General features: G+C 39.4%; 1 pseudogene across 1 annotated transcript; it reads left to right on the top strand.

Annotated features, from left to right (window-relative positions):
• The first annotated feature begins 69 nt into the window (after positions 1 to 69).
• LOC145466624 (putative G-protein coupled receptor CG31760) lies at positions 70 to 9,239 on the top strand (annotated as a pseudogene). The gene is made up of 10 exons (XR_014041961.1): positions 70 to 866; positions 2,277 to 2,433; positions 2,999 to 3,337; positions 4,225 to 4,293; positions 5,438 to 5,547; positions 6,098 to 6,312; positions 6,788 to 6,926; positions 7,390 to 7,495; positions 8,201 to 8,341; positions 9,061 to 9,239. The product of XR_014041961.1 is annotated as a putative G-protein coupled receptor CG31760 (transcript).
• Positions 9,240 to 12,270: the final 3,031 nt, after the last annotated feature.

Here is a 12,270-nt window from a genome sequence, read left to right as displayed (position 1 = left end):
TACCTTGAGATTATAACATCCCTGTTACTTTCAAAACATTTAGTAAGAAACTTATCGCGCGCGAACAAATTCATGTTTTTGTGCAAGGTATTTTTCGTGATTTCGGCTTTTTTCAACAATGCTTGGAATAGCAAAGCATTTGTAATTGCAACAACGGAATCAGAAGAGAAAGTGTCTCAAAGAAATGAGAATGCGCGCGGTGCAATCGAGAAAAGTGAATCAGTAGACCTGCTGGGGAAAGAACTACAATACATTGCCGAAATTTACAAGAAGTTGCAGAACTCGTCTGGGTGTAATGATGTTGCTGTCCTTAATGTGACGTTTGACGGTGAGCGATGGAAAAACGAGGCTCTTATGGCTGTCCAAATCGCCAGTCTGCTGACTTCTCTGTGGCCGGTGAAAACGTCTGTTGGTGATTCCATCGTTGAGAATGACACTGTACTGTTTGAAATCGCTCGAGCAAATACTGGCTTTTCACCGTCCGTGTTCGGGTCCGTCGTCTGTTTCGAGCCCAAGTTATACAGAAATTACGAACGTTTTTGTCCTTACGCGTTCAGAGACAGCAAGTTGAATGGAAGTGTCCATGTGGTGGACCTCGCGCAAATAGAGGACTACGATTACTCTACGAGCCCGAACGCGATTTGGTGGAATGGTATCAGAGACAAAACCAGAAATATGAAGCTCTCACATGGACTGAAAGAGACGCATTTCTTTTCAGTTGGGCTTGGGAATCGATCTGTCCATGAGCATTTGTCGGTACGATACGAGGACGGTCTGTGGATCCAGCCATATTTCGATTGTTTTGGTGGTAAAGACTGGATGGTCACCTATCTAGCTCCCATTTTTAATGAAACCAACGAGTTTTTGTAAGTTTTAGATTAACTGTTGAAATGATAGCCTGTCGCGCGCGCGATACCACAATATTCAAATCAGTTATTTAATGTTATCTTAGATACGTTGAAATTAGGGGGCTTAGTGAAAAAGCTGGTAGGCGATTTCCTTTTTATTATGAAGCGATGGGATTTTTCAGCTAGATCAGAAAGCTTTATGCAGAAAAGGTCAGAGAAGATCAATCTCTTTCAGAAAACCTCTCTCACTCGATAAGGATAATAAAAAAAAAAGTTCCAAAGAAAAGGTGTTCATTCTAAGTAAACAATGATCTGGTGCAAAAAGATGCTTAATTTTAAAAATACTAAAATTCACGGTATTCTATTCCTTTTTTCAAGTGATTGAGCGACCGATGTGGTGCAGAAAATTAGAAACGATGTTGTTTGGCTTTGACGTGCTGTCAGATAACGTCAAAAACATGGATGGGGCCTTCGAAGAGTAAGGAGTCCTGCTAACAGCCTCAATCATGTTACTATGATAATTCAGGTCGTTTTTATTTGGTATTAACCTTGAAGCATCCGAAATAAATACTGTACCCGGCTCAGTCTCCCTTAGCTCTTTCGACATTTGCATGTCAATTTATCGACCGAAAGCGTGTCATCACAAAAGACTATATATTAAACGGAACTCCTGTTTAGACTTTTCGGCTCAGTGCAGTGCTTAATATATCGTTTTCCAGCTGCATGTGTAGCCGGAAAAGTCGTCTTAGCTGAAAAAAAGACGACGTAAAATTTTTACCTTGCTACCTCGTTAAAAAAATCAAATTCAACTGCTCTACCCTTCAGTTTTATAATTTCACAGATCAATTTTTCCATTTACGTAAATTCAACTGTCGTGTGAGTAATATTTAAAATTTTAAGCACAATGGTACGCTAGAACTGAAAGATAAGGGATGTTATCATTGTAGAGATATCAGAATGATATTGTACGGTAAGTTAGTTTTGCGGATTATTTAACACCTACGTCTTTTTCAAAGAAAGCATTTTCTGTGGGAAGCAATTACCAATATCACATTTCACAGACCAAACACTTCTTTAACAATTGTTCAAAACATATTCAACTGGGCCCATTGTTTAAAGGTTTAATAATTAGTTAAGATCAACAGTCTTAATAGCTTCTCCCGCCCAAACAAACTTCTACCCAATACAATTTCCGTCTCATTTAGATCCCAAAGTTTAGAATCAGTGGGTAGGCACATGTCTCTGCCTAATGTGTTTCTGCGATTTTTGTGTTAACATAATGCAAGAAAAACAAGAAAAATTGAAGTAAAGAATCGACCAAACAGTCCATGTCTTCTGTTTAATCAGAGCCGCGACGTGTAACCGAACAGCTGCAGTGTGTTTCTTAAGCCATTAGCTATAATTTGTTTTGTTTTTCTTTTGCCTCAGGGGTACGGTGAGTATGGATATTTCTTTGAGGTACGTAGATATCAATCAATGTGATGCCCAGGACCCCAGCGGTCTAGAAGAACAAACAGAGACTGGTAACGAGCAAACCCGCTTGACCACATTCATCGGAACGCACAGATGTAAACAGAGCACAGAGGCGAGTCATCCCAAAGTTCAGAATATCAATTCTCATTTCTGATCATTAGATGCTGAGATACACAGATTAGAAATGATAGAAATATGAATTAAATGGATGAAAATGATGTGTAAAAAAGAGTGATGTAGTGTTTCGAAAAACAACTTGAAGGTGATGAAATTCCAAACGGTGGAAAAAGTCACACTATATCAGTCGAGAAGCCGACTTTCAAAGTCGTTTGAAACATTTCTGTATCTACGAAACAAAAATGTCACTCGCCCGCTTTAAAGAATCGTTCATTTTTAAATGACATCTTTTACGTACCTCGTACTTAAAAATCATACTCAAACTCTTAACGGAAGGTAATCTTCAGTATATTCAATGATTCTATTAAACCAATTTCGATATATTAAAATTCAGCCTAAAACAATAAACTTCAGCACGGGGTTCTGGAGAATAAACCCCACAAACTCTGTAGTTATTCCCCAGAGCCTTGTACTGAGGTCTATTGTTTTAATCTGAATTTTAATAAATCGAAATTGGTCTATTCTGCTGATGAAATCTTATAACAAATCTCTTTATACAGTGTGTACCAGTTCCCTATCAGGGATTCCAACGCGGCAGTTATCACTGCACCTGCAAACGAGGTTACTACTTCCCAGACCCTTCTGCATCTCACAAATATTTCTACGGAAAAGTCCTGGAGGAGGAGTACGACAAGATGTTGAGAGGGGAGATCAGCTCGTACGAGAGTGACTTCGAGTGTCTCGCGTGTAGTGAAGGATGCAAGGAGTGTGTGGATGACCGCGCGTGCGTGTACAGTATTGATACATCCCTGAGATACGCGTTGTTAGTGGTTAACTGCTTGATCATCCTGACGTCACTGGTTTTTGCAGCCTTGGTCTATAAATATCGGCAGAATAAGGTAAAACTAGACGCATAGAGCTCAAGTGGCCTCACTAAATAGCTCAATCTCTATATATCGTCTCCTTGAAATTAAGAAATAGAAAACGGTGGCTTCTTGTTAATACAGTCCAATACTACACCAGAGGAAGATTGGATAGTCGTGAAAGTTTCTGTATATCCACGAACTAGTGAACAAGTTGTATCCTTTGATCTTTTCAAATAAGACAGTAAAATAGACCAATTTCGATATATTAAAATTCAGAATAACGCAATAGACCTCAGCACGAGGCTCGAATTGGAGCCCCACAAACTCTGTAGTTTTTCCCCGGAGCCTCGTACTGAGGTCTATTTTTTCAGGCTGAACTTTAATATATAGAAATTGGTCTATTTTAAAACAACCCTTTTGTATTTGTTCATGCCATGTTCACATAGCCTTGAATCTTTAAATCTTAAATCTTAAATCTTTAATCATTATTTATACACGGTAAAAACAGCAGGTAGAAAAAATTACATAATAATAACTAAAAATCCAAATCCTAACATTATATTAACTTACATTAATATGCCACTTAAGAAAGATCCTGGTTTCCATGAATGCCGTGTTTAAACATTATGGTAAAGAAGGCGTTTAAATTTGTTTAATGAACCAGACTCTCTAATGTTACAGGGTTACAGCATTATGATTACATGATCAAAATCTTATGTCATTCTTAGGTCTTCTTAATCTTCCCCGCAGAAATAGCCCCTTTAACTTAGCTTGTATGTTGTCCCAGCCAAACGACCCGATGAATTTGTCTCTTTGCCTTTTTTAATTTCAGAGTTAAGAGCTATTTGTATCATGTTTAAGCTTTTAGCCTCATGAGTCCACAACCTTCACAAATACATGTATCTTTTTCTCTGTTCTAGATTTTCAAAGCGTCCAGTCCTCGCTTTCTAGAAATCATTATCTGTGGAGCCATCATGATGCATGTGAAGGTACGCTAAGATCAGCTGCATGTTCCATAAGTTCCATCATATGGTCAGCAGTCATCTTCAAGTCAGCAACAGCTGCGTGCGTGGTTCGATCTCAAGAAGGGGGGGGGGTGGAGAGAGGGCAAGGGGAGAGGATTTCCAAGGTGAAAGCCATTCGGAAAACTGCATAAGGGAGATCAATTTGGGCGTGGCTCAAGTTAGTTTTGACCGCAAAAGTACCAATACAAAACACAAACGCAAATAAGAGTTAAATTCTAATATATAGATTTAGGCCAGCCTAAAAGCGTAGCTCCTGGGCCGGGTTGCTCAGAATTCGATTAACCTAACCCAGGAACAGATAGAGTTTTTTTAGAGGTCTTCTGTATATTGTTTGACCTTCTGTTTTGAGTTTTAATAATCGCCACATACACAAAACGAAGCAGGAAAAAACATTTGTATAGAAGAAAAAGTTATAATTCGGTTAACTTTTAATCCTGGGTTAGTGCTAACCCTGAACAATCCTGCCCTGTTTCCAACAAGTTAACCTGGCATGAGCCCGCGATCCAATCGAAAACCAACACTTGGTCAGCGGTCAACTTAAAAAATCACGTGACTTCGATGAGCTGTAAACTTGAGCCCGCGATGTGGTCACTTGATACTGGTCAGCGGATACCTTATTTTGACAGGCGTCAATTGATGATAACATGGATGTCCAATATCAAAGAAGTACACAGTAAACCGAGGCTGCAGGTCTCTCCTAGCCTATTATTTAGAGTTTAACCGCCATGCGTACGCGCCCACGAGCAATACCGCTAGCCATAATAACCATGAGAAAATCAACTCATGGATTTCCTTTACTTTCCTATATGAGTATGGGGCTCCGCTATGATGACATTGTCTTCGAGTGCTTTTTTGAAGAAACGTTACAGGTTCCAAATTGGAGGCATCTAAAGCATCAACACATTATGATGGCCTTTAGTTATTTCTCAAAATGCAGTCCTAAAATTAAGATCTTAATGCGTGAAAACGTGTGCGTTCTATTTTGCTCATCCCACGTGATACCAAAACCCGTAATTTACACCCCTGAGCGAGATGTCGAGGCTGACACATGGGCTTCCCACCAACTGAAAGTCTACACTTACTTCTAATAATCTTTCCTCTGTTTCAGCTTCTTGTGTCGTTCCCCGCAGCTTCTGAAGTACGCTGTGTGTTAGAGCCTTGGCTAAAACATGTAGGCTTCTGTCTGATATACGGTTCCTTGGCGCTGAAGACGTGGAGGTGATCATTCTGCATTTCACACACGTTTTAGAAGTCGCCTGTCATCACTGATTTAACCGAAAGTTATATATTTAGGAGTCTAGTACTAGACTATATGACCATTCAAATGAAAGCTATAGAGCAGTACTTTCACGTGGTACTGTTTATTAGGATGCACAAAGTGGCTCTATCTTTTAGGCATATGGATGAAATGCTTGTGGGTAACCATTCAAATGCGAAAACTTTTTACCAGTATTTTCAGTTACGTTGAACCCGGGTTTTTTGTAAATATCTTGAGAAAGAAAAATGAGATCCTTTTTCGACTTTGGCAGCCTTCAGAATAAATTAGTCTATAGCTGGCACGGTTTCTTCTGCAAAAGCTTTGTTTTCCTGGCTGGGCCGCCGACACAAGCCATAAAGCTACGAGAGATTTTTCGCGAGCTGTGAAGCCCCTCGAGGCTTCGTTAGAAGCTGCGCTACTAAACCAAAGCGCCCGCCCACCACCAAATTTCGAAGTTATCAGGATTCGTAACCCATTAAATTGTTACTGTTTTTTTCTCACACGCTCCAGAGTGGTGTTGATTTTCCGGGTTCGCTCGGCTCGAAAGCTGGCCATAACAGACAACGTATTATTGAAGAGGCTGTCAGCCATGGTATTGCTTTATTTGAGTTACTTGACTGTGTGGATGGTAATACAACCTCCTTCAACCGAGTCTGGTGTTACCAGCGATAAGTTGAAATATGAAAGATGCTCAACAGGATGGTTTGGAAACATTATTTTAGCAGGTAAAAACGTTTCTTCTCTATATTCTGAAAGTGCCCTACCCACCTATAAACTAGCACTCCAACCCCACCCCCGCCCCCCATCCCCCTTTTGCTGGTGTGGTGTGACCAGGGCGAGCTATCTATAAGAGAGTGACGAGTGTTATCTCAGATTTTTGATTTGATGAAAACTTAAATTCAATTAATAGACTCAACAGAAATAAGTTTCTACTTGTTAAGTGAATAAAGATGGTGAATTTTAAGCTCGGTAATAAAAATGCGAAAGTTGAATTGATCAACATGACACGAGTGTAGGGCAAGAAAAAATCTGAGTCCCCGACAGGAATCGAACCCATGACCTCCCAAACACCGGGCTGGCGCTCTATCCACTTAGCTACGAGAACTCATGGAGACGCAAGGTCTGTTTCTACTTGTGTGGATTAGGTCTTTCAAAGACTAATTTTGATGCTAATTTTTTACTATTTTGTTGTCTTCCCAGCCGACTTTCTGGTCCTTGCTTGGGGAATGTTGCTTAGTTTTAAAGTGAGAAAAGTACCCCAAGTTTACAACGAAAGCAGATTTATCAGCTATGCCACCTACAATGCCATGTTTATTATATGTTTTATCACCGTTCTCAGGTGAGACAAGGAACTAAATTCTCATATCAGACCCCTGGGTGATTTAATGTACCTTATTTATTCAACAGACTAGGACACTTGGTACGACATGACATAAATAAAAAAAGATCCCCAAACATTTATCCACTTAAGCGATGCAATCAAGACACTGTATGAGGGTGTTGTCAACCACCTTGACGTTACAACGTTGCCTAGTTACTGTACGGCTTTCTCCCAGTCCTTTACGGTTAATTGATTTTCGGCGACGTTGCCGAGGCAATCAGACCACGTGACCCCAAAACGATTGACCGCGTTGAAACTTCAAAGCTAGGAACTAGGCAAGTTCCAACGAAACCACATTGGCTTGCTCCCAGTCCAAATGCTTTGGGAGCCAAACCCAGTGGCCAGACCTCTCGTTCTTAAATCAAGCATATGAACCATTACGTCAACCTCCCACAATGATCCGACTTCTGTTTTTTTCCAGCGCTGTGTTGAGAGATGGCTCGTCACCATCCGTTACGTATGCCATAGAATTTGCCTACGTGCACGTGACTGCTTCAATCACGCTCGTATTGTTGTTTTTACACAAGGTAGGATAGAATGGATACCCCCACACTGTTAACTTTTCTTATTTTGGATTCAAGGTAATTTGGGACAGAAACTGCAAAATTACCAAAATTCCCTCGCATACATGCTGCGTTATGAAAATAAAATAAATAAATAATAAAAGCCTTTATAGGAGGAAGCGCCAATAAGAAAAGTTGATCGTGAAAAGGGATATTGCTTAACCACGATTTACTTAAGTACATAAAATATTTCGATAGTTTTGACTGGAGTTGTTGTGCTCTTCTATGTGCTGCGATAGGAGAAACGCATGTTTCCGACATACTGTCATTCTCGTAACGCACCAATTCGTACCCTCTGTTTTAGAACATTCGGGACCTCTCATATTCACATCTAAAATAGACGAAGTAAATCTTGTTCTAAACGAGACTTTTCTGAGGCTAAAATGTTTTTAATATATATATATATATATATATATATATATATATATATATATATATATTGATCTGGACTGAACTACGGTGCCTGAAGAAGAGCAGTAAAACTGCCCGAAACGTCACGTTTTAAGAACATTTCAGCCTCAGAAAAGCCCCTTTCAGAACAAGATTTACTTAACTTATTTTATATGTTTAAAAACAGCCTCACGCACTCGCCACTTCATCTCATCTTGTTCCCGGCCATGTTTTTGTTTCTTTTTCGTTTTGTTCTAAGATATCGTTGGTTCGTCCTAGGTTTTTTTAGCTACAGCCGCGAGGAATGACCAACGTCGCACCGCTCCTCAAAGCAATATCCTGTCAGTGAACTCGACAGAGGGACGTGAAACTGAACAACTCGATACAACTACACTCGGTGGAGAAAATAACGAAGTTAAGGTCTGTTTAGCCTGATAAAATAGTAAGTAAATTGCAACCCGTTGTCTTATTCATCCCTGTCGCCGCTGGTATAGTGACCACAGCCCCATTTCTTAAAAGCAACAAATCAATTTTGTGTGGGCTGCCTGTAACCGGGTAAAGTGAATGGGGTTACCGGGAACTCTCAGGGATTGGAAACTGAGCCCGGGAACGGTGAAGATATAAAATTTCATCTGTAGGAAGATGGATGGATTCAGAAGGAGAAGATCGAAGGGAAGGTTGTCTTTTTATGCTCACATAACTTATCAACAGGAAACTTACAGCGGTTTTCCGAATTGATTGTCGAAAGTAATCAAAAGATTACTTTGCTTTGGTCTTGGTTTTACGACACTCAATTGAAGACCGCTCTATGCACATGCTATAGTTTTGGAATACTGATTAATTTGTGTTTCCTTCAGTAGAATTGCTGAAGTTGAATGTAAAAACCATCAGACTATACAGCCGACAACCAAAATTTACTTTTACATAGAACCAACTGAAACTGTGATTGGCAGGCTCAGCCGAGTTTGCAAGCAAAAGGCACTCGAAAAATGAGCTACAATATATATCATTTAAATTACAATTATAATGTCCTATCTTGAGAAAGAAAACATTTTCACACTGTAGAGATGCACTTATACAACAGTGGACACAGTTATTTGAACTTTTGTGGAAAGCTCTTGTTCGTTTGTCTTTTTCAGCTGGAAATAAAGAGACTTGCCGCAAAAGTTGCACTTCTCCAATCTCAGTTGATGACCGAGCAAACAGACATGTTAGGAAGACTGGGTCCAGCTGAGTGTGAGCACGCAGCAGTTACGCTTGCCAGCGGTAGACTTTGATAACAGCACAGTGTTTTGCTTTGGACAACAAAACACGGACGCTCACATTTAGAGGTCGTGAAAAATTCAGCAATTCATTTGATTCTTGCTACAGCTTGAAAGCCAGCTCTATAAGCTTTAATATCATAGTAGTTTAGGTATCTACAGTTTGAATCGGCCGCGCTACTGATCGTTTGGACGCGACACACCTCTAAAGGTACATGGTAACCTTAATTTAAACTTTTTTCAGGATTCTCGGGTTGAGTTTCCTTCCCAACGTCAGTACATGAATATTCCTGAAACTCCACTACAGAAAGCCGTGTTACACAAGACAATTTTACTTGCAAGTGAAACGTAGTAAGGGTCGTGTTACAATTTGCAAGAAGCATTGCCTCGTGCAACACTTCATTTTACAACCTGCAAGTAGCTGCGAGTAACGGCCGCAAACTGTGATAAGGCAATTAAAATGTGTCAACCTTTGAGTTGAGCAGTAACAATTTTCGCGGCAGCTGCTCTCATCCGCGGAGTCGTATTTCGCTTCTTTTGTTTGCGTCTTGCAATTTCTCGCAGAGAAATCTTCGCTTTTGTTAATTGTTTTCGTCTCTTAAGTGATAGACTAGACGCTTCGCATTCCCACATTTAAACGCATGCGTAAATCGCAAGCGAATGTTTCGTCGATGCCCACAATAGTTGATTGCCGCGGAATTACCGACGAATTTAATCGCTGATATCTGACAAGGCAGCTTCTCCAAACGCTCCTTTCCCCTACTTTATAGAGTGTTTTTCCATATTCTACTAAAACAAACAGGCCGATGAATTGCGCGTTTAGTTGTTTTTTTTGTAAATGCGTAAATATCCGCCCTCAACTCGGCTCGCCGAGTAGGCCTGTTCAAGGCTATTCCGCTAGCATTCCTCTTTTTTCCCTTTTCCTTCTTTACCATTTATCTACTGATTCGCTTTAGAGGTATTTATGACTGTGGTCATGTATCGTTCGCAACAGCACGATCGGCGAGGTCAAAGAATTGATACAAGACACCCGGGAAGACAGAGCCAGAAAATGAGATCCTGATTAGCTTTTTTTCTTGGAAAGAGAATTTGATGGTTTCCACTCGCTTTCTCTCGTTGTGTAGTCTAAGGTAAGCTAAGGTTCTTGTTAGGCTTTGGTTTCATTGTTTCTTTACTGTTCTATTTTGTACGCACACAATGAAATTTTGCCCGTGTTAGTATCGCAAGCTCGAGATTTGTAAGCTTGTTTTTAAATACTTAGGGAAAAAAATTTCGAATTGCCTTATCTTTTAGTTTTGTTGTCGTTCACACTACATTTCTTTTGTATTCCATGCAGTTCGACCAGAGTGAAAATTTCTTCACGGATGATATGCAAGGCAACCCTACATGTACGATTAAGAGACTGTGTAGATCTATTTTTTTGCGAGAAAGATATGCTGTCCAATTGTGTCAAAAAGCCGGACGCATGGTGGCTGGTAATGTAGAGTTTTTTTGTTTTGTTTTTTTCTTGCTCCTAGAAATGACAGATTTAAACAAATTGACACCAAAACTTGAATATAAGTATGTTCTGTAATAGTTGCAAAATCTATTACTAGTGAGACTAACACAAAAAATTACCAAGATATATAGGAATAAAATACCGTGATTTTTGTTTCCAAGAAAAAAAATTATTGTTATTTCACTTGCATGCACTACAATATGTACAACCCTTATTATTGTATTGCACCAAGCTGGGGGACTTCTTCCTACAGTTGACTAAAGGTGCACTTTTTTTCAGGTTGGAGGTATTATAAGACTTAACAGGACAGGGATTTCAAACATTAATTGATTATTTATCCCAGAAATAAGATCTAGTGGGCCACATTAGGTTTGTGAAAGGGGTTTCAGGCGAGAAGCTACATGTATATGAAAGGAAAGCCTTGCTTGTTAAAAACACTGTAAAATGGAAAGGTCTTTGACCCTGGGCCAGAGCCTCTTTGTATAAAACTTTGTTACTTCCCTTCCTCCTCTCCATGGACATAGTTCTATAGAAAAAACCTTATCAATTGTAAATAAAAACATTCCCTTCACTTCAGGTTCATGATTGAAACAAAACTGTCTGAAATCATTCTTAAAATATTGAAGGAAATACTTATTTTTTCTATAGATTTCCTGTTTACCCGCAAGCTACAATCAAACTGTTTATGTTTGACTTAACTTAAAGTAAACAAGATTTTGCCAATATCCATGTCTCACTTAACTGAAATTGGGCAAAATACTCTTGGCAGTCCTGGCATTCTCAAGTTGATTGTCTAAAATAAATTTCAAACTCACGTATTGCAATTTTTGCGTAATATAGTGATCATTGTTATACAGCTGTTTCATAATGTTAACTGAACAAGGACCATAACCAATTTACCTTGACCCAAAATGCACTGCTGACTCATATACATAATTATATTGTCAATTTTGGACTGACTGGTAAATATGGTGAACTCTCATTTAATGATTTCATTTTGAAACAGACTGTTGTTATTCTTTGACACTACATCATGTACAAGTTAATGAAAATTAATTATTATCCATTTTAGAATTTATAAGCTGTCTGTGTAAACAATGTGTTATTTGATTTTTGTATTTCTTTTTTATTTCGAGCAGTCTGGCCTCGAGCCCTGGCTGGGAACATTTTATTGTGTTCTTGAGCAAGACACAACTCTCACAGTGCCTCTTTCCACTCTGGTGTATAAATAAGTACTGGCAAATTTAATATTGCGGGGTAACCCTGCAATGGATTAGCATCCCATTCAGGGGTAGTAGAAATACTCCAGTCGCTTCATGCTACAGAAACCGGGATAAGTGCCGACCCGATGGGACACTTGGCTCATATGCAGACTTTACTTTAACTTCGGAGTTGCTGTTTGCCTCTTTTTTAGAACGAATGCTCATGCAAAACATTTCACATGAAAATGACTTGATTGTCAAGAGAATATAAATGTACAGGTGACATGCATTTTCATACGAATAGTTTCGCACAAAGACTCGTTTTGCCATAGAGGCAGAAGTCAACTATTCATCCATGAGCTGGCTCAGGGAGCCTTTGATTTTAGA

This window comes from Orbicella franksi, chromosome 13 (assembly GCF_964199315.1).
Source record: "Orbicella franksi chromosome 13, jaOrbFran1.1, whole genome shotgun sequence".
Classification (NCBI taxonomy): Eukaryota; Metazoa; Cnidaria; class Anthozoa; order Scleractinia; family Merulinidae; genus Orbicella; species Orbicella franksi.
This window is presented reverse-complemented; position numbering and strand designations above follow the sequence as displayed.